This window comes from Ovis canadensis, chromosome 19 (genome assembly GCF_042477335.2).
Source record: "Ovis canadensis isolate MfBH-ARS-UI-01 breed Bighorn chromosome 19, ARS-UI_OviCan_v2, whole genome shotgun sequence".
Lineage (NCBI taxonomy): Eukaryota > Metazoa > Chordata > Mammalia > Artiodactyla > Bovidae > Ovis > Ovis canadensis.
The window spans coordinates 67,747,245-67,773,672 of record NC_091263.1 but is presented as its reverse complement, the minus strand read 5'-3'; the positions used below and the strand labels follow the sequence as shown (position 1 = coordinate 67,773,672).

At 42.1% G+C, this 26,428-nt stretch overlaps 1 protein-coding gene and 1 non-coding gene across 7 annotated transcripts in view; both read left to right on the top strand.

Moving 5' to 3' along the window:
- CCR3 (C-C motif chemokine receptor 3) overlaps positions 1–26,428 on the top strand; it is a 41,246-nt gene that overhangs the window by 2,822 nt on the left and 11,996 nt on the right. Inside the window, exons 1-2 of one of the 6 annotated variants that reach the window (XM_069560859.1) lie at positions 3,624–3,774; positions 8,647–8,709. The exons of 1 other annotated variant lie outside the window; for it this stretch is intronic. The gene's annotated coding sequence lies outside the window, so the exon portion shown is untranslated. Of the gene's footprint in view, positions 1–2,733; positions 3,775–8,646; positions 8,710–23,956; positions 24,032–25,880; positions 26,234–26,428 lie in introns of those variants that run through there. 4 more of the 6 variants (XM_069560857.1, XM_069560858.1, XM_069560861.1 and 1 more) reach the window with 4 other exon arrangements.
- On the top strand, positions 6,973–7,076 carry LOC138424940 (U6 spliceosomal RNA). The gene has a single exon (XR_011251035.1). It is a non-coding gene; the product is annotated as a U6 spliceosomal RNA (small nuclear RNA).

Genomic DNA, 26,428 nt, shown 5'->3' with positions numbered 1-26,428 from the left:
TGAACTTTGGGCCATTTGTTTGGCATTACAGGATTTTTGTGATATTCCTATTAATATTGTTTCTGATTCTAAATATGCAGTCTTTTCATGTATTTATCTTCCTGAAGCCACTCTACCGGTAACTTTAAAAACTAATATTGATAAATTATTTTTTCAGGTTCAACAATTATTAATTAGGCGAACTAACCCTGTCTTTTTTACTGATATTCGAGCTCATTCTTCTCTCCCCGGACCATTATCTCAAGGAAATGCAAATATAGATGCCTTACTTTATCCTTTACAGTCTGCAACACAAGAACATTGCTTACATCATACTAATTCTAAAGGGTTACAAAAAACTTATTCGTTAACACAAAAACAAGCTCAACGCATTGTTCGTTCTTGTTCCATATGTGCACCGATTATTTTGCCCTTTGCCCCTCCTGGAGTAAATCCCAGAGGATTACAATCTAACCAAATCTGGCAAATGGATATTGTTTTTATTTCTTCATTCGGTAAACAGAAATATGTTCATCATACTATAGATACTTATTCTCATTTTCAATGGACTACAGCTTTAAGTTCAGAAAAGGCAGATTCTGTTATTACTCATTTACTATTTTGTTTTGCTATTATGGGCATACCTATAGAATTAAAAACTGATAATGCTCCCGCATATCAATCCTCTAGATTATCTCAATTTTTAGAACAATATCATATTAAGCACACTTTTGGTATTCCTTATAATAATCAAGGACAAGCTATAATTGAAAGAGCTAATCGGACTCTTCGAAAATACATTGAAAAAATAAAACAGGGGGAAAAAGGTGTGATATCACCAAGGGATGTACTAAATAAAACACTATTAACTCTTAACTTTTTAAATGTCTGGGGAAAAAGTAAGATTACTCCAGCAGAATAGCATTTTGGCAATTCAGAAGAGAAGACAAAAAGCTTTGAACATTCCCAGGTATGGTATAAGGATGAGATAAAGGGATGGATTCCAGCAGTACTTCACTTCTTGGGGCGAGGGTATGCTTTTATTTCTGTGACTAATTCCAGGATCTGGGTTCCATTGAGATTGGAAGTTGCAGGATGAGCGACCCAATCGTGCGCCAGTTTCAGGAACTGTCAATGCAGAGGACTTTCACCTTTGTGACAAGAGAGGCAAGTCCACCGACATGGGGACAGTTGAAAAAGCTGACTCAAGAAGCTGAAAAAACATTGCAGGGATCATGACCCTCGTCTAGTTATAAATTTCTGATTGTAACTTGACTCAATGTATAAATCGTTCCTGGTGGGAAAATGTTGAAAATAAGATGGTCCATTCCAGTAATTATTCCTTGGTCATTGTAAAAGCACGGACTGAACTTCGGTTGCCTGTTAATCTTACTCGACCTTGGTCGGACTCTATTGCTGTCACTCATCTTGTGAATGCTGTACAAACTCTTCTCCATCGATCTCAAAGAATGCTTGGCATTGTCATCGCATCAATTCTCGCCGTGGCTTCAGTAACAGCAACAGCAACTGTAGCAGGTCTTGCTTTGCATCAGGGCATACAGACTGCTGATTTTGTCAAGAAATGGCATAAAGATGCTCATTTATTGTGGCAACAACAGGATGATTTGGACGCTCAATTGGCTACTGATGTATTAAATTTACAACACACTGTTTCCTGGTTAAGAGATCAAGTGACTGTGTTAGCTACAAAGAGTGTGTTAAAATGTGATTGGAACTCATCTCACCTATGTGTAACCCCTGTTCCCTTTAATATGAGTGAGGGTTGGGAAAAGGTGAAAAGGTCTTTAGTGAGACACCAGAATTTAACTGTTAAAATTATGGAATTAGAACAAACTATATTGTCAACTTTTAGTAAGACGCTGCCTGATATTCTTGGTTCTGATATACTGAAAAGTCTTCAAAAAAGATTAGATAACCTTAATCCTTTAGGGCATATATCTACATTGTTAACAACATCCTTTGTAAATACTTTGTTAATTGTTGCTTTATGTTTTATTGCTTTTATAGTCTACCGGCGCTGGCGAAAAGGAAAACAATTAAAAAAAAAAAGCTTTGCGTATTCAAGCGCTTATTCAGCATCTACAAGAAAAGAAAGGGGGAGATGTAGGGAACTAGGTTTAAGGAAGGTTGAGAAGTGCTTGCAAACGAGACTCTCAACCAGGGCTGAACAGTCTTGCAAACGAGATGTTCAGCTAAGAATCCTGTTTGTTCCCATGGGAAAAGAACATTGCTTGCACACAAGGATGTTTCTCTGATTCCTCAAAAGGAACAGACCCTGGGACAAAACGGATTCTAAGTTGATAAGGAAGTTCCCCAAAACAAAGTCTTAGCTGCAGTAAATAAGTCAAGGAAAAGGTTATCTCGCCCTGCGCCTGCGCACTGTATAGTCTCTGAATCGTAGTGCTTGGCAGCTTGCCCTGTAGGTTGTTGTGCAAGGGATATAAAATAAAGCAGCTGTAAGAAGCGAGGGTTAAAATATAAAGATTTAAACCACTCTGCAGTGTTGGTGTTTCATTCCATCGCCGGCACTGCTTGTTTAACTTATATGCAGAGAACATCATGAGAAACACTGGGCTGGAGGAAGCACAAGCTGGAATCAAGATTGCCAGGAGAAATATCAATAACCTCAGATATGCAGATGACACCACTCTTATGGCAGAAAGCAAAGAGGAACTAAAGAGCCTCTTGATGAAAGTGAAAGAGGAGAGTGAAAAAGCTGGCTTTAAACTCAACATTCAGAAAACGAAGATCATGGCATCTGGTCCCATCACTGCATGGCAAATAGATAGGTAAACAGTGTCAGACTTTATTTTGGGGGGGGCTCCAAAATCACTGCAGATGTTGACTGCAGCCATGAAATTAAAAGTCGTTTGCTTCTTGGAAGAAAAACTATGACCAACCTAGACAGCATATTAAAAAGCAGAGATATTTCTTTGCCAACAAAGGTCCATCTAGCCAAATCTAGATGAGTCATGTATGGATGTGAGAGTTGGGACTATAAAGAAAGCTGAGAACTGAAGAATTGATGCTTTTGAACTGTGGTGTTGGAGAAGACTCTTGAGAGTCCCTTGGACTGCAAGGAGATCCAACCAGTCCATCCTAAAGGAAATCAGTCCTGAATATTCATTGGAAGGCCTGATACTGAAGCTGAAACTCCAATAGTTTGGCCACCTGATGTGAAGAACTGACTCATTGGAAAAGACCCTGATGCTGGGAAAGATTGAAGACAAGAGGAGAAGGGGATGACAGAGGATCAGATGGTTGGATGGCATCACTGACTCATGGACATGAGTTTGAGCAATCTCCAGATGATGAAGGACAGGGAAGCCTGGTGTGCTGCAGTCCATGGGGCTGCAAATAGTCGCACACAACTGAGCAACTGAACTGAACTGAATTGAAAGATCTAAAAGCAGATTTTGGTATGAGTAGCAGATATGGCTAGATATTAAGGATGCATTAATGATTCTCAAACTGGCCACATAGGGTGTTCAGTTTTTATTCAGTATAACTCTGGTTTTTACTTGGCAGAGAAGAGCAGGGGAAATGAGTTCCCAAATCCCTTATCATGTCCACTGTCAAGGCACAGAAAATGCAAACACTGCTTGTCTCTTGATAACCCTTCTGCAGCCCTGCGGAAGTATTAAAGTAGGGCAGCTCTATCGGCCCTTTGACTGTTGACACTACTACTTAAGCTGTGAGTCACACTCTTGGGCCTCTGCTGTTGTGGACCGTGACTGCTTGGTCTTCACCCAGAGACTCTGGAGAGGAGGCAAGGTAGGTTTTGCTCCATCAAGGTCAGTGTAGTTGTGGGAATGTAGTGGTTTCCTCTCCTACTTCCTGCAGCTCAGTGCTCTGTGAAAGCACCACGGGGCCAACCCAGGCTTGTAAATGAGGCCAAGCAAACGAGACCTGGGTTCCTTCTTACCCAGGGCAGTGCTATTTTTGCAATTTTATGGAAGATATCAGTTTAAAAGTTTCAGTGCTGAAAAAATGTTTGAGAACCACCAGGCTGCTTTGGAACAGCATAGTTCAGTGGTTGAGATTATGGTTCTGGAGCTTGAAAACATGGGTTTAAGTTCATGGAGCAGATAAATCCACCCTCTGAACCTTATACCTATTCTGGGTCCAGAATAGGAATCAGTGGTGGTTATTAAGTCTACTGTCTGGTTCTATTAATAGGTAAAGAGCTAGAGGGGAATCGAGCTAAGATTCAGGAGGAGAAGGGGAAATAGCTCATGGTTTGTGAAAGACTTGGAGCCTGACTCCCCTGACAGGCCTGAAATACAGAAGGGTTTACTTGTGTTCTCTCTTCTAATGATAAACTCTCCTTTCATAATGTAAAAACAGGTCTGGAGAAGTTGTGACTTATACCAAGGCTAAATTAGAAATGTATATTCTATATTCTGTTTCTGTATGTATGTAGTGTTTAATGTTCTTCTGGAAGTCTCAAACTTTTTCTTATTCAAATAAAGAAAGCGCAGTTTTCTATATGTGAGGACCTGATATAAGCTTAGGGAAAAGCTGCAGTCTGGAATAAAGTGAAAGAAAGTGTTAAAACCTAGGAGGGGGTAGAGTTGAGGCCGACCAAATATAAAACTAATATTTAATATATATTCTATGTGTGTGTTGTGCTCAGTCACTCAGTTGTGTCCAACTCTTTTCGATCCCCTGGACTGTAGCCCACTAGGCTCCTCTGTCCATGGAATTTTTCAGGCAAGAATACTAGAGTAGGTTGCCATTTCCTGCTCCAGGGGATCTTCCTGACCTAGGGCTCAAACACGCATCTCTTGGGTCTTCCTGCACTGGCAGGCAGATTCTTTACCACTGTGTCATCTGGGAAGTCCATATTATATATAATAGATGGATTAAAAATGAAAATCCATATGCAATTTTTAACCCATTACATCAATAATAATGATATAATAGTACAGACTTTATTTTAAAAAATTTTTTATATAGTAATTCTCAGAGCAATGGAAGCTAGGCCAATACACACTTACCCTAAAAATAAAATGAAAACAACATCTCCCCTTCTTTGTTATTCTGCACCGCCACAGGGAAAAATCTCAAGCGCCAGCTCTCTTCGGCCACATCACACTTACACTGCAATACACAGAGAAGAGACTCGCTGGACAACAGGGTACAAGAGCCAATGGCATGTGCTCTAAAGGATGCTTCCAGAAGCCTTTAATTACAATGCCTGGCCTTTTTCCACTCGAGTCTCTTCATGAGAATCACAGAGTTCACTAAGTTCAACATATACTAAGAACACAATATTAGATTCAGTCTGTTCCTAACAGAAGGGGAGAAAAGAGATGAGAGCAAACGTCCTCTGTTCAGAACTTCAACAGAGGAATAATAGAACGTGAGTCATTCAATCTACGAGGAGGGTGCCATGCCTCTGTGAAGTCCAAGGTCATTTCAGCTCCACAGAAGAAGGAGAAACCGTTGTGAGTGCATTAAAAAATTGAGAGGACCTGTGTCAAAACAAAGTCTCCTTACGGTCGGTTTCCCTGCCTGTTGAAGGGCTTTCCTATCTGCCCTTCAGTCTGAACCTAACAATCCAGACAAATGAAAGCTGAAATGCTCCTGCCAGCTGCTACCCTCTCTTAAGACGTTTATTTGATGCTTCCTCTTCCCCTCCTCTCGGAACAAAGTTGTTGGTATTTAGGCTTAAAATTAAGCCATGTAATGTTCTGACAGAACCTCCGATGGCAGGAAACTATGTTAGCATTTTGATAGAGTGAATCACTTGGCCACGGAGGTCCAATGTCGTGACCGTGGTGCCATCAACATGATGCTGGAAAACGTGAGGGAAATCCAGGGCTTTTGAAAAAGGATTTTTAAAAAATCTTGTTTTTCCCAAGAGGTACAAACTGAAAAAAAAAACAAGTTGGCACTTCTTTTTTGCCTATAAAATTGAGAATCATCAAAGAACCTAAAGGAATAGTATAACAATATCTGATGTGCTGACAGTGTGAAAAAAACAGACACTTTCATGAACTGCTGTTGGGAATAAAGTCACCCTTTAAATGCAACTGTTTGGCAGAGGAATCTGGCAACAATATATAAAAGGCTTTCAGAGGGCACAAAGTTTTAGTAGCAAGTCCAGTGAAACAATCAGAGATGTGCACAACCCTCTGTGAATAAGGATGTGTATCACAGCCTTATTAATGATGCAGGAATACTTTACTCGATCTAACTATCTAATAATAACGGACCACTTGATAAATTAGTAAATATATGCACATGATACAATGCTTACCAGCCATTAAAACTGGCATTGCAAATCATTCTTCTAAAAATATTTTATTATTTTTTTCTTCCAGTTTTATTGAGATATAATTGACATACAGCATTGTATAAGCTTAGGGTGTACCACAGAATGATTTCACTTACATACATCATGAAGTAACAGTAAGTTTAGTGAATACTCATCATTTCAAATAGATATAAGATTAAAGAAATAGAAAAAAAATTTTTTCTCGTGATAAGAACTCAGGATTTACTTTCTTAACACCTCTCATGTATAACAGCAGTGTCAATTATATTCAAAATGTTTTACATGACTAGTATTTTTTTATTTTGTAACTGGAAGTCTGTACCTTTTCACCACCTTCATCCAGTTCCACCTTCCCTTTCTCCCCACCTCCCAACTCCCACCTCTGGTAACCACAAAACTGACCTCTTTTTCTATGAGTTTGAAATTATTCTTTTTGGTATGTGTGCAACTTGGGATTTTGTGAGGTAGGACATTTTAAACTTTAGGAACTAATGGCATTTTCCCAATAACTGTCCCAGAGGGAACTTCTGGGAATATCCATTTATTTGAATTTTATGTTGATAAATTAAAATGACCACGAACTGTAATACAAAAACAAAATCCCAAACCCACCTGCCCTGTGAACCTCTGGGCTCAAGTGTCTCAATGCCATAAAGTTTCAGAGTCAAGTCAGTTAAAAAAGTCATAGAGTGCTCGCTTCGGCAGCACATATACTAAAATTGGAACGATACAGAGATTAGCATGGTCCCTGCGCAAGGATGACACGCAAATTCGTGAAGCGTTCCATATTTTTAAGAATGAAACTAGATCACTTTCTAACACCGTACACAAAAATAAACTCAAAATGGATTAAAGATCTAAATGTAAGATCAGAAACTATAAAACTCCTAGAGGAGAATATAGGCAAAACACTCTCAGACATAAATCACAGCAGGATCCTCTGTGATCCACCTCCCAGAATTCTGGAAATAAAAGCAAAAATAAACAAATGGGATCTAGTTAAAATTAAAAGCTTCTGCACAACAAAGGAAAATATAAGCAAGGTGAAAAGACAGCCTTCGGAATGGGAGAAAATAATAGCAAATGAAGCAACTGACAAACAACTAATCTCAAAAATATACAAGCAACTTATGCAGCTCAATTCCAGAAAAATAAATGACCCAATCAAAAAATGGGCCAAAGAACTGAATAGACATTTCTCCAAAGAAGACATACGGATGGCTAACAAACACATGAAAAGATGCTCAACATCACTCATTATTAGAGAAATGCAAATCAAAACCACAATGAGGTACCACTTCACACCAGTCAGAATAGCTGCGATCCAAAAATCTGCAAGCAATAAATGCTGGAGAGGGTGTGGAGAAAAGGGAACCCTCCTACACTGTTGGTGGGAATGCAAACTAGTACAGCCACTATGGAGAACAGTGTGGAGATTCCTTAAAAAATTGCAAATAGAACTACCTTATGACCCAGCAATCCCACTGCTGGGCATACACACCGAGGAAACCAGAATTGAAAGAGACACATGTACCCCAATGTTCATTGCAGCACTGTTTATAATAGCCAGGACATGGAAACAACCTAGATGTCCATCAGCAGATGAATGGATAAGAAAGCTGTGGTACATATACACAATGGAGTATTACTCAGCCGTAAAAAAGAATTCATTTGAATCAGTTCTGATGAGATGGATGAAACTGGAGCCAATTATACAGAGTGAAGTAAGCCAGAAAGAAAAACACCAATACAGTATACTAACACATATATATGGAATTTAGGAAGATGGCAATGACGACCCTGTATGCAAGACAGGAAAAAAGACACAGATGTGTATAACGGACTTTTGGACTCAGAGGGAGAGGGAGAGGGTGGGATGATTTGGGAGAATGGGAATTCTAACATGTATACTATCATGTAAGAATTGAATCGCCAGTCCATGTCTGACGTAGGGTGCAGCATGCTTGGGGCTGGTGCATGGGGATGACCCAGAGAGATGTTGTGGGGAGGGAGGTGGGAGGGGGGGTCATGTTTGGGAACGCATGTAAGAATTAAAGATTTTAAAATTAAAATAATAATAATAATAATAAATAAATAAATAAAGTCATAGAGCCAGGACTCAAAATCACATATTTAAATAAGAAAATGAGTCCCTGGTGGCTCAGTAGCAAACCTCCAATGCAGGAGACATGAGTTTGATCCCGGAGTTGGGAAGATCCCTGGAGAAGAAAATGGCAACCCACTCTAGTATTTTTACCTGGGAAATCTCATGGACAGAGGAGGCTGGTGGGCCTCCAGGTCCCAAAGAGCTGGACATAACTTAGTGACTAAACAACAATAGTTACAAGTAAATTTCGTTTTAGGACACAGAGCCTGCCGGGTCCAGCCCTGGTTGATCCAGGGAATTTGAAGCGGGGACGACTTTGGTGAGGAAAACTTATTTATTTATTAATATTAGATTAGGAAGAAATAGTGTAGTAGGAAAATTAAGAGGAGAAAGAGGGCTGAATAACTTGGATTACGTGGAAGACCAATAAAGTTCCGGACAAGGAATTTGCACCATCTACGTTGGGCCACTGGCGCTCGCTTGAATATCTAAGGGTGCCTCGCCTTAGGCTCCCTTTCGAAGCGCGGGTCTTAACAGCCAGGGCAAGTAATTATACTTGGCGAGCCTCCGCCGCCCCAGATGGGAATTCAGCCTGAAATTAAAGTAAAGAGGAGAGGGAGGGAAAGGGAGAAAAGGAGACACACACACACACACACACACACACACACACGCACACACGCACACACGCACGCACGCACGCACGCGCACACGCACACACACACACACACACACACACACACACGGGAAACCAGTCCAGCGACTGGCTCTTTCCTCTATTGTTCAGAAGGCCTTTTATACTTTTGATAAAACATGGAGATCAGTGGGTAACACAAAGTTATGCAGCGTTAGCAGCCCAGATTCTTATCAAAACCAGGCTTTTCTCTCTGCATACCTAGTTGTATACACAGATCTTAGGTAATTTACATCATCTTCCAGCCAAAAGGGCCAATTAACATTTTACAGCCTTTTTTCTGATAAGGGTTTGTCAATCAGAAGACTTATTTGTGTTGATCTTCCCAAAGTCTGGTGCCATTCTCAGAAAGCACTAAATAAAGTTACATTCTTACATAGTAAGGACACAAGAGGAGTGCAGTGATATATAACAAAGAGAAAAGTAATTAACTCAAAAGTCAAGTGTTGCTAACATCAAAACTACTATATATCTTTTTCCATATCCCGTTTACATTGATTAACATCCTCCCAGGTGCCTAAAAGATAAAGAATATGGAGGTCTGGCGGCAATCATTGAGTCCACAGTGAAAACCCTCTACCAATATAATTTTTAACTCTTTAGAAAAGGCTCTGTATCTTTAAGATGCTTTTAAGCTTTGTGCCTCTCACAGCTGGGGGGGCTGTAAGCAATTCACAAGCTGTAAGAGGTCCAGGGGGAACCTGTTAGGCAAGCTAGAGAGCTATCAGAGGGGTTTAAATTGGAGCATCCCTTTCAAATGCAGAAGACTAAAGCCCTGAGTTGACTTTTTTCCAGAGAGTATCAGAATGGAAAAGCAGGCAGATTCTTATTTTTGGGGGGTGGATGCTCAGGAAATTCCAGGGGGTAAACCTGAGGTCTGATTAGCCTTGCCATCAGAGCTTTGCCGCATGACCTTGTCACGGTTGGAATTCCTCACGCTGGCTCCCGGCAAGAGCCCATTTGCTAACTCTAAATATTTTACTCAAGGGTGAGGCATGTAACACTTTCTACTATAAAGATTCTAGTTTGGTCTGAGTTATTATGAAAATAGAGTCATAATGTACTTTCACAAAATTATTTGTTAGGCACCTACTGCTATTGTTCAGCCACTAAGAGATATTCAACACTGTGACCTCATGGACTGCAGGCTCCCCTGTCCTTCACTATTTCCCAGAGTTTGCTCAAATTCACGTCCACTGAGTCAGTGATGCTATGCAACCATTTAATCCTCCATCACTTCCTTCTCTTGCCCTCAGTCTTTCCCAGCATCGAGGTCTTTTCCAATGAGTTGGCTCTTTGCATCAGGTGGCCAAAGTATTGGAGCTTCAGCTTTAGCATTGGTCCTTCTAATGAATATCCAGGGTTGATTTTCTTTAGGATGTCAAAGAAATCCTAAATCCTGGTTTGATCTCCTTGCAGTCCAAAGGAGTCTCAAGAGTCTTCCCCAGCACCACAATTCAATAGGTGTTTGTTACCTGTTTTCTATTTTGGGAACCACTGAGAATAAAACCAACACCCGTGTGTACACAGTGTTCTAAAGTAAAAATACGTAGGAGTGAGAAGAAAACATGGAATGAAGCTGAGTTTATGGCCACTGAGTGCCTCATGAAGATGTACTTCTTGGCTTGGCAACATCCTTTGGCAGCAAGGTATTCTCTCCTGCTCAAGGTTTCTGCCCTCAGCATCTCATGGGTGTGGTATTGTCTTAACCTCAACATATGCTATGATCTGGCTTAAAGAGCAGAGTTTAAGAGAAGTCAGTGAAATCTGTTTTGGGATATATGGAGAAATTATGGCCTTGAGCCCTGCTCTGCTTGTTACAAGGTCTGTGCCATAAGAAATGCCTTTCAAAGAATTTTATTGAAACTGCGGGCACAGCCAACTTCTTCTCTAAGTTCATGTCAACAAATGCTTCATTTTTTTCCATATCAAAGCAAGGAGTCTCTACCTCACACATAATAAGGATATGATAATAATAACAATAATGATAGTAATAAATAAGTTATTTATTGATCATCAATTGCATAAATCTATACTAGAGGTCTTATATAGGCTATCCAATTTATTGCTCATAAAATCCTCTCATAAGACCAAGAAAAAAAAACAGGCTGTTCATGCCAATATCAAAAAAGCTTCAGAACTACTGATCTAGAGCAGACCAATTTTAATCTCCTCTTTCCACCAGTAAGTAGCTAATGACACAGGGCAAGTAATCCATTTTTCTGAGCCTCACTTTTTTCATCTATGAACATTAATCCAACGACGCACATAAAGCACATAAGGTAAATGCAACACCATGGTTGTTTAACCCTGCGGTAGGCTCAGGCTGGCCAACCCCACCTTCGGTGACCTTAAGTCAGAAGCTTGAACCTGGCCACAAGGAGAGTCTTTGCACCAGGGAATTGGAAACCAGCAAACATGTCAATGCCTTTTTTGTTTCTTCCTAGTGGATTATTAAAACACTTACCAGCACATTACTGCTACCTACACACCATGAATGCACAGGAAAGATATTTGCATCTCTTTCATCTTAAATCTGCAAGGGCAAAGGGATCCGATAACATAACAGATTTTGCATCTGAGTCCACAAATCTTTGGTTTGGGCAGAAACCAAATGCCTCCCCTTTATACAGCTAGCTGGCGCTCAATTTCTTATTTGCAGGGGGATTCCCTTACACTTGGGACGCACCAGCTCATGAGACCACTGCTAGATTAGTCCTCTTTCTGGAGGGAGGCAGGGGTCTTGCCCCGCTGCCGTCTTGGGGTGGGCTCTGCTTCATGCCACACAAATAGTTCAAACCACGGGTTTGTGCTGATGGGGAGAGGCATCTTGTACTCAGTTCATACTTCCCTTTTCTGAACTTTCTAGTCTCGTTACTATCTTCCTTTTCCCTCTGTGGGTTTTCTTGAGAGGAGTAAGCTGTGGTTGGCGGTATTTTGTTCTGTTTTCTGGCTTTTTTTTTTTTTTAATTGAAGCATAGTTGATTTACAGTGTTGTTAGTTTCTGGTGTACAGAAAAGTGATTCAGTTTTTCTGTTTTTTTTTTTTTTTTTTAAAGATTTACTTATTTTTTGGCTGTGGTGGGTTCTTTGTTGCTGCACACTTGCTTTCTCAAGATGCAGCAAGCGGGGGCTACTCTTCATTGCAGCGTGCGGGCTTCTCACTGCGGCGGCTTCTCTTGTTGTGGAGCACAGGCTCTAGGCACATGGGCTTCAGGAGTTGCAGCCTGCAGGCCCTAGAACCCAGCAGTTGTGGTGCACGGGCTTAGGTGCTCCAAGACATGTGGAATCTTCCCAGAGTAGGGATCAAACTGGTGTCCCTTGCATTGCAAGGTGGATTCTAAACCCCTGGGCCACCAGGGAAGGAAGAACTGGCAGATTTAAGCACAAAGGGCCAATGTCTGAATTCCTGCTTCATAACGATCAGACGAGAGGAAGGAGGAATGCATGCCGCTGCCAGGCCACAGCAGCCCAGCAGCCACGGTTCCATGGTATGGCATGACTAGGGCACTCCTGGATGGCAAGGTGGAGGTGGAGGTGGGGTTTCGTGGGACAGATGGACATCCAGCCAAATTGGGCACATGAGGGACTGAGCATTATTTTGGGGAAGTTACAGGAAGGGGGGAGGGGTGACAGACCACCTGACCACGCTACTTTCTCTTATCTAATTTGCTTCCCTCTGGCCTCTGCCTTGCTATACAAAGTCACCAGTCAGGCCACCCGAGGCCTCCCTTGAAGGGTTGGCCTCTTCTACTGGACCCTGCCTCAGAGACCCAGTACCCTAGGACCTGGGCTTTAATCTCTGACATCGAGTGGCTAGGCCCACTGTCCCCTTCCCTTTGTTCAGGCAACAGGAAATGGCGGTGTCTCACAGCAAGTAACAAGTGCCTCAGTATGTCAACCTGCTTTGAATCATGGCTCTATCAGACACCATGTCTTTTCTTTGCCTGAGCCTCCATTTTCCCACCTGTAAAACAGAAGCAATATCATTCCCTTCTCAGAACTGTGGCAAGAATTAAATGTGATTTACTCTGTGCCTGGTACTTGGTAGGTATTTGGCTGATGGGCGTTATGTAGCTATTTATTTCTGCAACCTAAGCCTCACTCAAACCAGCCAACATGTGCTGAGTATCTCCTACATGCAAAAAAAGTTGTCCAAGAAACCCCTTCTCCCCACCCCCATGCTGAAAAGGGGAAGGAGAGACTATCTTAAGGAAGTCCTCTAAAAACTTCCCATCCAGGGCCAGCTTGAATTACCACTTATGGTCTTGCATGCCCAGTTCTAAAACTCTTTGATTCTGAAGTTATGTTATGTTATCTAACACGCATTATTTTACTAAATCACATAACCTGTATTACGCCTTTTCTTCCCAACTTGATTGTAAACTTCTCAACAGCTGGACCCGTGTCCAGTCCTCCTTTGTGGGTTTCCCACAGTGCCCAGCATTGAGCTGCATGTGTAAGAGGCAGCTGATATGGAGACTTGTTGATTAAGTCTGATGCCTTGATGTGTGTGTGACCACAGGTGAGAGTATAGTTTGACATCTTTTATTCAGAGTATGATATCATCATGTACCTGCTTGAATAAATTTATTTCCTTACTTCATTCTACCTCAGGGAACAAGAAATCTTCCTGCTTCTGAGAAGTGAGAGGTGAAGGGATCAAAGACAGAGAGATTTTGTTTATGGCTGGCCCAGAATCCGGGCAGGGGCACGCGGTGTGCCTGTATGAATCTGAGAAACTGACAGAAGCACTGGAGAACTGGTTGGTGACTGCAGCAGCGTTTGGAAACTTAAGCCTAGAGATGTTTGCAAATAGAATCACTATCAGGAGTGATCAGGGTGTACCAGAAGACTGGTAGAAAAAAGCACAAGTGCCTATAGCCAGAAGCAGATCGGAGATACTTCTCTTAGATAAAGGGCTCATATACAGAACAGATTACAAGCTCCTACAAGTCAGTACTGAAATGACAAACCACCTAATCATTTTTAGACCAGCAAAAGATTTGATCAGGCCCTGCACAGATGATAACCAAATAACCAACATATATGTGAAAAGATAATCAATATCATTAATCATCTGAGAAATGCAAATTAAAACCACAATGGTATAGCAGCCCATACCCATCAGAAGAGCTAAAATGAAAAAGAAAACAAGAAAAATCTCTAATAGGTAATACCAACTGTTGACGAGAATGGAGATGAACTTGAACTCTCACGTACTACTGGCGAAAGCATAATAAATTGGTACAACCACTTAGAAAACCATTTAGTAGCATGTAAAGCTAAACAATGCCTTCTCTATGACCCCAAAATTCTACCTCAAAGTATATACTCCAGAGAAAGAAGTGTATATGAACTCTAAAGATATACACAAGAATGTAGCTAATAATTTTATTCATAACAGTCTCAAACTGAAAGCCCCCCATTTTTATCAACAATAAAATGGGTAAACTTGGGAGCTATGTGCTGTGTGTTCAGTCGCTTCAGTCATATCCAACTCTTTGCAACCCTGTGGACTGTAGCCCGCCAGACTCCTCTGTCCATGGGATTCTCCAGGCAAGAATACTGGAGTGGGTTGCCATGCCCTCCTCCAGGGGATCTTCCTGACCCAGGGATCGAACCTGGGTCTCCTGCATTGCAGGCAGATTCTTTACCACTGAGTCACCAGGGAAGCCCCAAACTATGGTACCTTCACACAATAAAATGCTACGTGACAACATAAAAGGACAATCTACTATTACTACGTACGGTACAGCCAAAACTAATCTACAGTAATAGAAACAAAATAGCACTTACCTCTGTGGATACAGACTGGGAAGAGGCACTAAGGAATGGTCTGGGGTTCTGGCACTTTCCAGTCATGGTGGTTACACGGGTGTGTATACATGCAAAAATTTGGATTAGTATACTTTAGGCATTTTATTACATGCGTGCCACATTTCAGTTGGTGATCATTTTGCAAAATGTACAGATTTCAAGTCATTATATTACACATTTGAAATTAATACAATATTATGTGTCAGCTAAAAAAAAAAAATTCTTCAAAAATGCTTATTTTGAGATATCTGCCCAGGAGGAAATGGCAACCCACTCCAGTGTTCTTGCCTGGAGAATCCCAGGGATGGGGTCGCACAGAGTCGGACATGACTGAAGCGACTTAGCAGCAGCAGCAGCAGCCCAGGAATGTGACTGCTAGATTGTATTGCAAGCATGTGTTTTGCTTGTGTGCTAAGTTGCTTCAGTCGTGTCCGACTGTGTGACCCTATGGAGTGTAGCCCACCAGGCTCCTCTGTCCATGGGATTCTCCAGGCAAGAATACTGGAGTGGGTTGCCATTTCCTTCTCCAGAGGAGCTCCCCGACCCAAGGATCAAATCCAAGTCTCTTACATTTTCTGCGTTGGCAGGTGGGTTCTTTACCATCGGTGCCATTAGCTTTATAGGAAACTGCCATATTCTTTTTCAGAGTGTCTGTATTATTTTATATGCCCAACATCAATGTAGGAGTGATCCAGTTTCCTCCTTATCTTCTCCAGCATTGGGGTGTTGTCACTACTTTTTATTTGTCATTCTGATAAGTGCGATGGCAGTTTTAATCTGCATTTTCCTAATAACTAATGATACTGAACATGTCTTCATATGCTTAGCTGCCATATGTATGTCCTCTTCAGTGAGGTTCGTGCAATGCCCACTTTTTCTTTTTTCTAACCATTTGTAGATTTCTTTATTTGCTTGAGATAAGTCCTTTTAAAATTTCTACCTTTTTGGAAAAAAAAAATCTTTATTTTCTAATCAGATTGGTTTTTTTGCTTTCTAATTTTGAGAATGCTTTATATTTTAGATACAAATATTTTCTTGGATATATTGTTTACTGTTTTTTTTCCTGAGGTTCTGGCTTGTATTTCCATCTGGTTTTTAGTCTTTCAGAGAAGCTTTTAATTTTTATGAAGCCAAATTTATCAACTATTCTTTTTATGGATAGGGCTTTTGGCATCAACTCTAACAACTTTTCACCAAATTCTAGATTACAAAGATTTATCCTTTGCTATCTTCCAAAGTTTCATAGTTTTACATTTTACAATGAAGTCTGTGATAAATTGAGTCAATTTTTATATGTGTCTTTTTAAGTTTTTTATTGAAGTATAGATGATATTTATTTAAAAAAATTTTATTGAAGGACAGATGATGTGAAGTTTAGGTTAAGGTTTATTTATTTTTTCTGTCTATGGATATCTAATTGCTCCAGCATTATTTATGAAAAAGGCTCCTATTCTTCTGTTGAAAGGTACTGTGCCTTTGTCAGAAAGCAGCTGGATATATTTGTGAGTCTGGTTCTGTAATTTTCTGTTTTCTTCCATTATTCTATGTGTATATCCCCCTGCCTAAACCATAGGTCTTTTTTTTTTTAACTTCATTTTGTAGTTTTCATTGCGAATCTTGTCTATGTTTTGTTAGATTTATATCTAGGTGTAGTCTAAAAGATTTTGGAAGCATTTGGTTTCTAAGTGTTCACTGATACATAAAAATGTGATAGATTTCTGTTTGCTGATTTTTTCCTGCAACCGAGCTGAACTTGTTAGTTTCAAGAGTTTTGGGGAGAATCCCTTGGGATTTTCTATGTAGACAACAATGTCATCCTCAAATAAAGGCAGTTTATTTCCTCCTTTTCAATCTATATGCCTCATATTTTGTTTCTGGTCTCATTGCTCTAGCTAGGATTTATGTATGGTTGGAGAGAGGTGACTGAATGAACGTTCTTGCTCTGTTCATGATCCTGGAGGAAAGCATTCATCTTTCATTAAGCATGATGCTATCTCTAGGCTCTTTGTAGATGCTTATTAAGTTATCAGTTCACTCAGAGGTTTTTATCATGAGGGGGTGAAATACTTTGTCAAATGTCTTATCTCTGTTAATAATCAACAAATTGGTCTTTTTCTTTTAAATTGTTACATGTATAAGCATAAAGTTGTAAAAAAAAAAAAAGTTGTTCACGTGCTGTGTGTATGCTCAGTTGCTTCAGTTCAGTTCAGTTCAGTCACTCAGGCATGTCCGACTCTTTGCGACCCCATGAATCGCTGCACGCCAGGCCTCCCCGTCCATCACCAACTCCCGGAGTTCACTCAGACTCACGTCCATCGAGTCAGTGATGCCATCCAGCCATCTCATCCTCTGTCGTCCCCTTCTCCTTCTGCCCCCAATCCCTCCCAGCATCAGAATCTTTTCCAATGAGTCAACTCTTCACATGAGGTGGCCAAAGTACTGGAGTTTCAGCTTCAGCATCATTTCTTCCAAAGAAATCCCAGGGCTGATCTCCTTCAGAATGGACTGGTTGGATCTCCTTGCAGTCCAAGGGACTCTCAAGAGTATTCTCCAACACCACAGTTTAAAAGCATCAATTCTTCAGCTTTCTTCACAGTCCAACTCTCACATCCATACATCAGTCATGTCCAATTCTGTGTGACCCTATGGACTGTAGCCCACCTGGCTCCTCTGTCCATGGGTATTCTTTCAAGAATACTGGAGTGAGTTGCCATCTCCTTCTCCTGGGGATCTTCCTGACCAGAGATTGAATCCACGTCTCCTGCATTGCGGGAACGTTCTTTACCACTGAGCCAAATGGGAAGCCCCAAAGTTGTTCCCAGTATTCTCTTACTGTCCCTTTTAACGGCTGAAGAATCTGTATTCCTTCTTGACATTTTTTCATTTGTGACATTGTTGATTTGTGTCATCTCTCTCTCTCAGATCTTGCTAGAGGTTTATCACTCATTTTTAATGACTTTTTGAAGAATCAGCTTTTTGTTTCAGTGCTTTAATCTGTTTTCTGTTTTAAATTTCATTACTTTGTGCTCTTATCTTTGTGGTTCCTTCTTTCTGCTTAATTTGGGCTTATTTTGCCCTTTCTCTAGTTTCTAGAGGAAGAAACTTAGATTATTGACTTGATTCTGCTCTTCTTTTCTAATGCAAGCATTCAGTGTGGCAATATGTTCCTCTCAGAATGGCTTTAGCTGCACCCCGCATATCTTGATGCTGTATTTTTGTTTTCACTTAGTTCAAAGTCATTTTTATTTCCTTTGAGACTTCCTTTCTGATCTGTGGATTATACAGACGTGTGATTTAATTTTTCACATGTTTAGAAATGTTTGTCATCTTTCTGTTTTTAATTTTTAATTGACTGCATTTTGATCTGAGAATATATTCTATATAATGCAAATTTTAAGAACTTTTTGAGGCTCTAGATATGGTTTATCTTGGTGAATGTTCCATAAGCACTTGAAAATATTTACTAGTTGTCTGACGGCACCAGAATCTACCTTAATTCCCTTCCTGGTCAAAATACCTAGAGAAGCCTTTTTCATGACCAAACCTAACTGATATAGGAAGGTTACATCCCACACTACACAAAAACCCACCTTCAAATCCTGCTGAACTTTCTGTCTTCTTTTCCTAAATCCTTTCTCATCTGCTGCCCCTTTGCTTGGCATCTTTCTTTCTCCCTCCTGGCCCCACGCAGCCCTTTCAGTCTCGCTGGTGCCTGCCTCATCTTTCTTCCTAGACTTCATGTGCCACCCACTCTCCATTCCACCCTGTCTCTTCTTACCTAGAGAATTTTTTTTTCTCTCTCAAGTTACTTTTTTTTAAAAATGTGCCTCTTCCCTGAACCCCTGCCATCATCACATTAAGAATTTTCTTTGTGATTCAGCCTCCTTAGAACAGAGGGGATGGTAAACAGCAAAGAGCTCTCTCACTCTCCTAGGGCTGAACGTGACCCCACCCTTGTATCTGTGGTGCAGGTGCCTGGTTGGCCATCTGCCCTGAGGTCTGAGTTGTGGGAAGTTTATTTACTGCTCCTTCTAGAATCTCTGAGTAATGACAGCCTCTTGATGCCCTGGATTATGTTGAAATCTGCTGCTGATAATTCATAGCTCTCACTGACGTGGGAAAATGCTGTACTTGATTTGTTCTGCTTTATGCTAACTGCAGAAACTTAGGCATCAAGAAAGACCTGGGCACAAATTTATCCTCTGCCATTTGGTAACCACAGCTTTATAATCTCCTACTGCTTTAATCTTCATAAGGAAACTGCATACCCGTAGAACTGTGAGGATAAATGTCATAAAGCACGTGGCACCAAACTCCTCAAAAGATGATGGTTACTCTTACTGCCTGTCACTGATGATGGTCACTCTTATTGCCTGTCACTTCATGGTTGCGTTGCTGTTGTTAATGATTAAAATGGCATTAAGTGTCAGTACGTCTTTTATCTTCCTCTTTTGAGCTTGTTCTTTTCTGGTCAGATAGTTATTAATTAACACACGCATACACATAAGAATTCTTAATTTCTGGACACACAGACAGACTACATTCTAGCTGCTGACGCATTCATGGGTGGCCACATGACTGAGTCCTAGCTGACGGAATGTGGACAGAAATGATGTGAACCACGTCTCCACCAGCTCATAAACGTCCTCCCATGAGCACTCCTTCATACTCTTCTCCTTCCCCTCGGGGGATGCAGCTGCATACATTTGGGTCTTGAATGCCAACTTCAATGATAGTATGTAGATGCCTAGGTGCCCGAGCTAATGATTAAAGGCAGACTGCCACCAATAAATAATCCTGCTTGCTGTACATGATCAAGAAATACACTTCTAGACGCTCAGGCTCACTGTACATTTTGGAGGCTTGTGTCAGCTAGCATTTTCTAAGCTAAAATAGAAATTGGTAACGTTAAGTAGTGCCATACAAAAATCAAAAATATATAGCACTGGCTTAAAGTTTAGGCAGCAGGCTGCAAAGAAACTGATCTTAAAGTGGAAAGATGTGATTGCCTGGAAGTGGGGCTGGAGGGAGGAATGGATTTCAAAGGGGCATCAGGAATCTCTTGGAGGTGATGGAAACGCTGATCTTGACTATGGGAGTTGTAACCCAACTGTATACGACTGTCAAAATTCATCAAACTGTAGACACTAAATGGATATACTTTACTGTCCAAAAGTTACATCTTAATAAGCTGTTGAAAAATCAAGCAACTTCCATCTACATTAAATGCCCTATCTTATGAGGGCCCAGACCCTGAGGGGAGGATTCATGTGTGAGTGGTTTATTCAGTGGGTGCTCTCAGAAGACACCAGCAAGAGAGTGAGGGAACAGGACAAGAAGGGAGGAAGCAAGCAGCAGGATGTGGTCTCAGGCAGAGATCCCTAGGGGCCTCCGCCTGATCCTGAGCGGGCCCTGGGACAGGAGCTTCGCAGTGTGTCCTGCCTCAGAACAAGGCAGTGAGAGGGGTTCCTCCTGGTTCTATGCAGGAGACTGGGGCTGGGGGAGTCGGGGGCACGATGGTTCCTGAGCCTGAGGATAGCCCTCCACAGCCAGTCACAGGTGCAGAGGCTGGAAGTAAAAGAGCACAGAGGCTGAGGAGGGAGAGCCAGAAATGGGAAAGGGACTCAAGGGGACCCAGCAGAGCTCTGCCAACATATGTCATATTCCCCTAAAAGGAGAACTTGTTCCATATTATAATGAAGTGCAATATGCCTGCTTTCTTCAGATTTTTTTTCTTAATGTTGAATTAAAGCAAAGGTGTTCTGCCATAAAGGTCACCTGTTGAATCTTGGGCATGGACCATTGGAGTGAATTGAAGGGCCAGCACCAACTGACCCACTACCCACCCCTTGGGCCTCATCCGCAGACTCCTGGAGGAATAGCGGACACGGTGGTCAGAGAGGGATGGAAGCATAGAGGTGTGAGTTCCAGAATAAGCCCCACCATTTTCTAGTTGTGTTATCCTGAGCTGTTGCTTAACCCACTTGTCTCAGTTCCTCCTCTGAGAAATGGTAAAAAAACAAACTCATTTACCTCACAGGGTCACCGAGAGGCTTAAACAAGATAAAATACATAAAGCCCTTAGCAGATCCCTGGCGTGACACGTGACACAAACGTGCAGGAAGTGTTGTTTACATTATTGAATGGTTTCTCTCACATAACTTGCCCACCGCCAGGGCAGCCCTCACCCTGTCACTCCTGGTCACTGTCTGAGTTCACTGATGCCGCCTGGAGCTCAGGACTGATACACCTTTCCTCCAACCCCCTCACTAGCTCTCTTATCTTTCCCAGAGTAGATGCTCTGGCACGTTTGAAAATTCGTTCAGGATTTGCACGGCTCAAAAAAGAGGCTTGACACATTTAGAAAGTACCCAGATTAATTTTGGGGGTGAGAAACGGAATGTTTCTTGCCATATCAATAAACAAAGGATGTCACAGTCATCAGCGATTGCAGCCCTGCAGCTTCCGAACATGAGCCAGTGAGGCCTGAGGAAACTCAGGAGGAAAAGAATACTTGCCGTCTAGCAGTCATCAGACTGCAGCCACTCCTGACAGTGAGCCCTGAGAGCACCAGGATGCGGGCCCGGACTCCTGCACTTGCTCAGACATAGAGAAGCACTGAAGTCCTTAACTTGGAGATATCTGGTTTGTTTTTTTTTAATTAATAATCATCTTTTGATGTACCAACTATCTGCCCTTTGTTGCCAAACTTCTGTATAACCTAGCTCCCCTCATCACCTCAGAACAGTTCTCTTCAGGGTTACTTGAGATGCTGCTTCCTGGGCTTGAAGTCCTAAAAGTTCCCACAAAATAAAACATAACTCTCTACTTTTAGGTTGTGAACATTTTCTGTGTCTACAGCGATGAGATGCAAAACAACAGCCCATAGGAAAACAAATCATCTAGTCCTCTCCATCCCAAGTTACACTTCTAGGTGTCCTTCTAGCCACTGGGCTTTACAGAAGCCTCTATAACACTGTATTACATAGTTGTGAACAAAGTAGAAATTACATTTTCTCATCTGGTAGAAAATTTCTGGCTGCCATTTGGAAAAAGGGAAGATACTAACTTCAGTTCAGTTCAGTTCAGTCGCTCAGTCATGTCCGACTCTTTGTGACCCCATGAATCGCAGCATGCCAGGCCTCCCTGTCCATTACCAACTCCCGGAGTTCACTCAAACTCACGTCCATCAAGTCGGTGATGCCATCCAGGCATCTCATCCTGTGTCGTCTCCTGCCCCCAATCCCTCTCAGCATCAGAGTCTTTTCCAGTGAGTCAACTCTTCGCATGAGGTGGCCAAAGTACTGGAGTTTCAGAAACTAACTTAAATACCTATTATCTCTCCATCCCTCCTATCTCCTGTTTCTCTTGTCTTTTTATCTGTGCTCTCACTATCTCTTTTCTTTTTACATTTCCAAGGACCCATCTTATAGTTCAAGATATTGCGGAAGAAAAGATGTCACTTCACTTGACAGACATCTGGTGAATTTTCCATTTATGCAGAGATGCATTGTATTTGCACCTCATTAAGAGGTACTTCCCATATCTTGGGGAGAAAACTGTATTTTCTGCATCGTTTCTAAATCATTTTTCACTTTTCTCTTCAACATTATATTTATTTTCTAATTTTGATACTAGATTTTTTTCAATGTTGACAAGAAAGAAAGAAAAAGTGCAAAATGAAACATACAGTATAGTTAGATCAACAACCACCCAATTTTTCCTGGAAATGGCCTGAAGGGACCCTGGGCTCTATTCTGAAGCTAGTGTGAATATGCAGGGTGTGATAGTGAAAAGCAGACACCCAGCAGGTCTTACACCTTTATTAGAGGAGGTACCTATGAGGGGAAATGGGCGAGCACTGTCAGGCCTCAAGTGAAGCAGGGAGCAAGGGGAGGATGGTGGATGATTCCCAGCCTGTTGTGTAGACTAAGGGGAGTTTAGCATGTCTACTTGGGACCTCTCCAGCTAAAAGCAGCCATCAGTGGAAGCCTTGTCTTGCAGGAGTGGGCCTGCCTCAGGTTCCTTGCTGGCTGGGTCAGGGGTGGGGCAAGCCACAGGAAGCGTGGCTTTGGGGAAAGCAGAGTGTTGGTTTCAGAGCCCAGCAGCAGGGCTTGGTCAACCACACACTCTGCACTTGGAAGTGTGCCAGGTGCTTGCAGCTGTCCAGTGCGTGGCTCATTTTATCCTCGGTTTAATTCTAGATTTGAGTTGCAGGCCAATGCTAAGTGTACACTCTGCTCTTCTGTTCAAATCTTGAGATGTCCAGTACCTCCCCGAACAATACAGCTTCCACATGGTCACTCCAACTTGTCTTGTATTAAGAGTCTATGAAGGGGGAGGAGCCCTTTTTGTAAAGGTTTGCTTCGGTTGATTTGGGGGGTTTACAGAAGGGCAGGGTGCTGTCAATGGAGAGAATTCAGAAATATACCTGACCACCAAATGCCAGAGGCCGGCACTCCTGACTGCATGAATCCTCCCATTAACTCCCCTGGGAGTTGATGTTCCCCTGGGAACATATCAGTAAGAGGAAGTAAATGGCTGGAACTCACCTTCCTGCCCCAGGGCCCTGCAGCCAGGAGCTGTATTGAAGATAGGATAAAGGAACCCAAGTACTTCTTCCTGATGCTCAACAACCACTTCCTTTCACACACTCAAGGCCACAGTTGACCTGAGCTTGCCTGCAAGAAACTTCTGACTCTTTCATGTAGCTCCCTAACCTCTTTTGTCTGTTTGTTTTCCCCCGGATGTTCCTATATCCCTAAGCTGTCTTCGGTTTGGTAGGTTGTCAGTGTCATTATTTTGGTTGTTTTCTCCAAAATGCTTCTGCTTTAGTTTATCTACATTAAGAATCTGAAAAGATCAGAGGTATTAGAGTTCGGGGTCAGGTTTTCCTGTGTACCTTGGAAACTCATGAGCTGACTGCCTCAAGCAGCCTGAAAGAAGCACCAAAAATCTCCTGCCCATCCTGGGAAAAGTCAGCCCAAACAAGCCCCTCTGGACCTCAGGGAAGTCACTCTGGTTCTACCTTTACAATTTGCCATCCTTATCTTCAGCTGAATGCACCAGTCCTCCAGATGGTGATGCAGGGCAGGAAAAATGAGCACCAGTGAACAGTCTAAACTCTTGAGGTAAGGGACTTCCCTGGTGGTCCAGTGATTAAAACTTTGCCTTCCCGTGAAAAGGGTGCAGGTTCAATCCCTAGTTGGGGAGCTAAGATGTCACATGCTTCATGGCCAAAAACTCAAAACATGAAACAGAAATAAACAAAATCAGTAAACACTTTAAAAAATGGTCCACATAAAAATATCTTAAAAAAAAAAAAAAAAAAAAAAAGAAGAAAACCCTAAGGTGGAACCTAGCTCTGTCTTTTAGTCTCTGCAATGTTTGCCAAGGTCCCTGTTGAATCTCAGTTTCCTCGTCTACAATAGCATCCCCACATACCTCGAGGGGCTGCTCAGGAGACGCTTGTCAAAATGAGAAGATGGGCCAGAAGCGGGTTGGCAAGTGTGCTGTGCTGTGCCCACATGCTGACTAGTCGTTAGCAAGCACCCGCAGCATTCTCCTACCCAGCCCCAGTCTTGAAGTATATTAACAGGTGTTACGTGAAAAAAAAAAAACAAAAAAAACGTTTCTCTACCTTAACACTAGGCTTGAGGAATGCAAGGTTAACCACATTTAAACCTATTCCTCACTGAGGCTTTCTCAAACACTTTAACGTCCTGTGAAGCAATCTCCATGAGTGTTTTCCACACAGTGTCTGAGAGGCCCTGAGGGCTCCCACACCACACCCTCTGCTGGAATGCTGTATTAGATAACACAATGATCCCTGAGAGGAGGATGAAGGGGTCAGACTTGGTGTCACCTCCAGTGCTAACTCCTCGATCATAAGAGACTGGAAAGACAAATGAGTACATTTAACCAATGAAGGGTTAATGCGGGGCTACAACCTGGAAGAATGAATACTCTTGATACTAAAAAAAAAAAAACCCACAGGAGAAATTCCCACCATACATGCCGAATCTGACCAAGATCTCTCAGAGTCACCGGCGCCCTTCCAGAGTCTACACAGTCCCCTGAGCCGCATTTCTAACAAGAATCCTGTGTGATCATGATTCTCAGAGTCACCAGTGCCCCTCCAGAGTCTACACAGGCCCCCGAGCCACATTTCTAACAGGAATCCTATGTGATCATGATTCTCAGAGAATAGCTGGCCCATGGGAAAAGCCAATTCTATGATAACAGAAAGCAACAGTGACTTCTTATTTTCTTATATTCAGAGGACAGGCTTCCAGTTCTCCTAAATCTCTGTCTCTGGTGACCACCTGAGCCAAGATGCTGACTGTCAAGCTTCCTCAAACTGGGGCCCCAGGATGCCCATGAGCCCTCCCAGCAAAGTCGTTGTCTTTCCTTCCTACCTTTTCTTTATCATTTGAAGTGTAAAGCACATTCCTGCATATACCGCAGATGTCAGATGAACACCTGGTGAGCTTCATTGCCTTGTCCACTTTAGCCAGTGTATCACAGATCACACCATCCATGGTCAGACTTCTTCCCAAAACATTGGATGAGCACCCGCTCTGTGCCGAAGGCCATCCTGAGTGCCACGGACACGGAGCAGGCACATGGCTCTTCCCCAGGAGGCATAGGTCTCAGTGGTATTCTACTCATCCCTTACATTTGCTTAGCTTTGGACAGTCCTCAGAGACTTTTTGCATATTTATCTTAGCTAGTTCCATGGCAACCCTATGATGTAGTTATTATCATTCTCAGTCGACAGATGAGAAAGCTGAGGTCCAGCAAGATTAAAAGATTAACCCAGGCCATGCAGCTGTGGGTGCCCTAACTGAAATTCAAGTTCGAGTTGTCTTGGGTTGTTTAAACCCATACTACAACTCGCCTCATCAAAGTCTCCCATTGAGCTCTGCAGAATAATTACAAGGAAATCCCGATTTCATTTTTCATCCTGTCTCCTGACAGGTCAATGCATGCTTATTCAAGAACTGATCCCTCTTCCGAAACAATGAGCAATTCCAAGGGAAGGCAGAACCCCCAAAACAGTTGCTGACATCAACAGCATTCTTCTCAAGGATTACTCAACTGAGTGCTTGCTTAGTGTGTGATCTCAATCATAGAAAAGAAGAACTGCTCCAGACTTGATTATCTTTTCAAAAACTTGCAAAACCTGAGAAGCTAAGACTCTTTGAAACAGGAAGCTGTGTTGTTTCCTACCTTACTAATGTCTCTGGTGGTATCAGATGGCATCTCCGTTTCATGAGTGGCAAGACCTTAAGCTATCACTGGACGCATAAAGGACTTTGCTAAATTAGCAGGTACCATCATCTTCTTTTTGTTCTCATCTGGGCAAGAACCTATTGAATGCAACAGGAGTGGTTTATTCAGGAGAGGTTTCCAGGAAGACAGTCAGGTTTCTAGGAAAAAGGAGATGGGGCAAGGAGTCTTGGCAGGTGGAATTTACACCTCCCAGGAGTGCTCTTGGAGGGACGGGGTGTAGAGGGAGGTGGGCT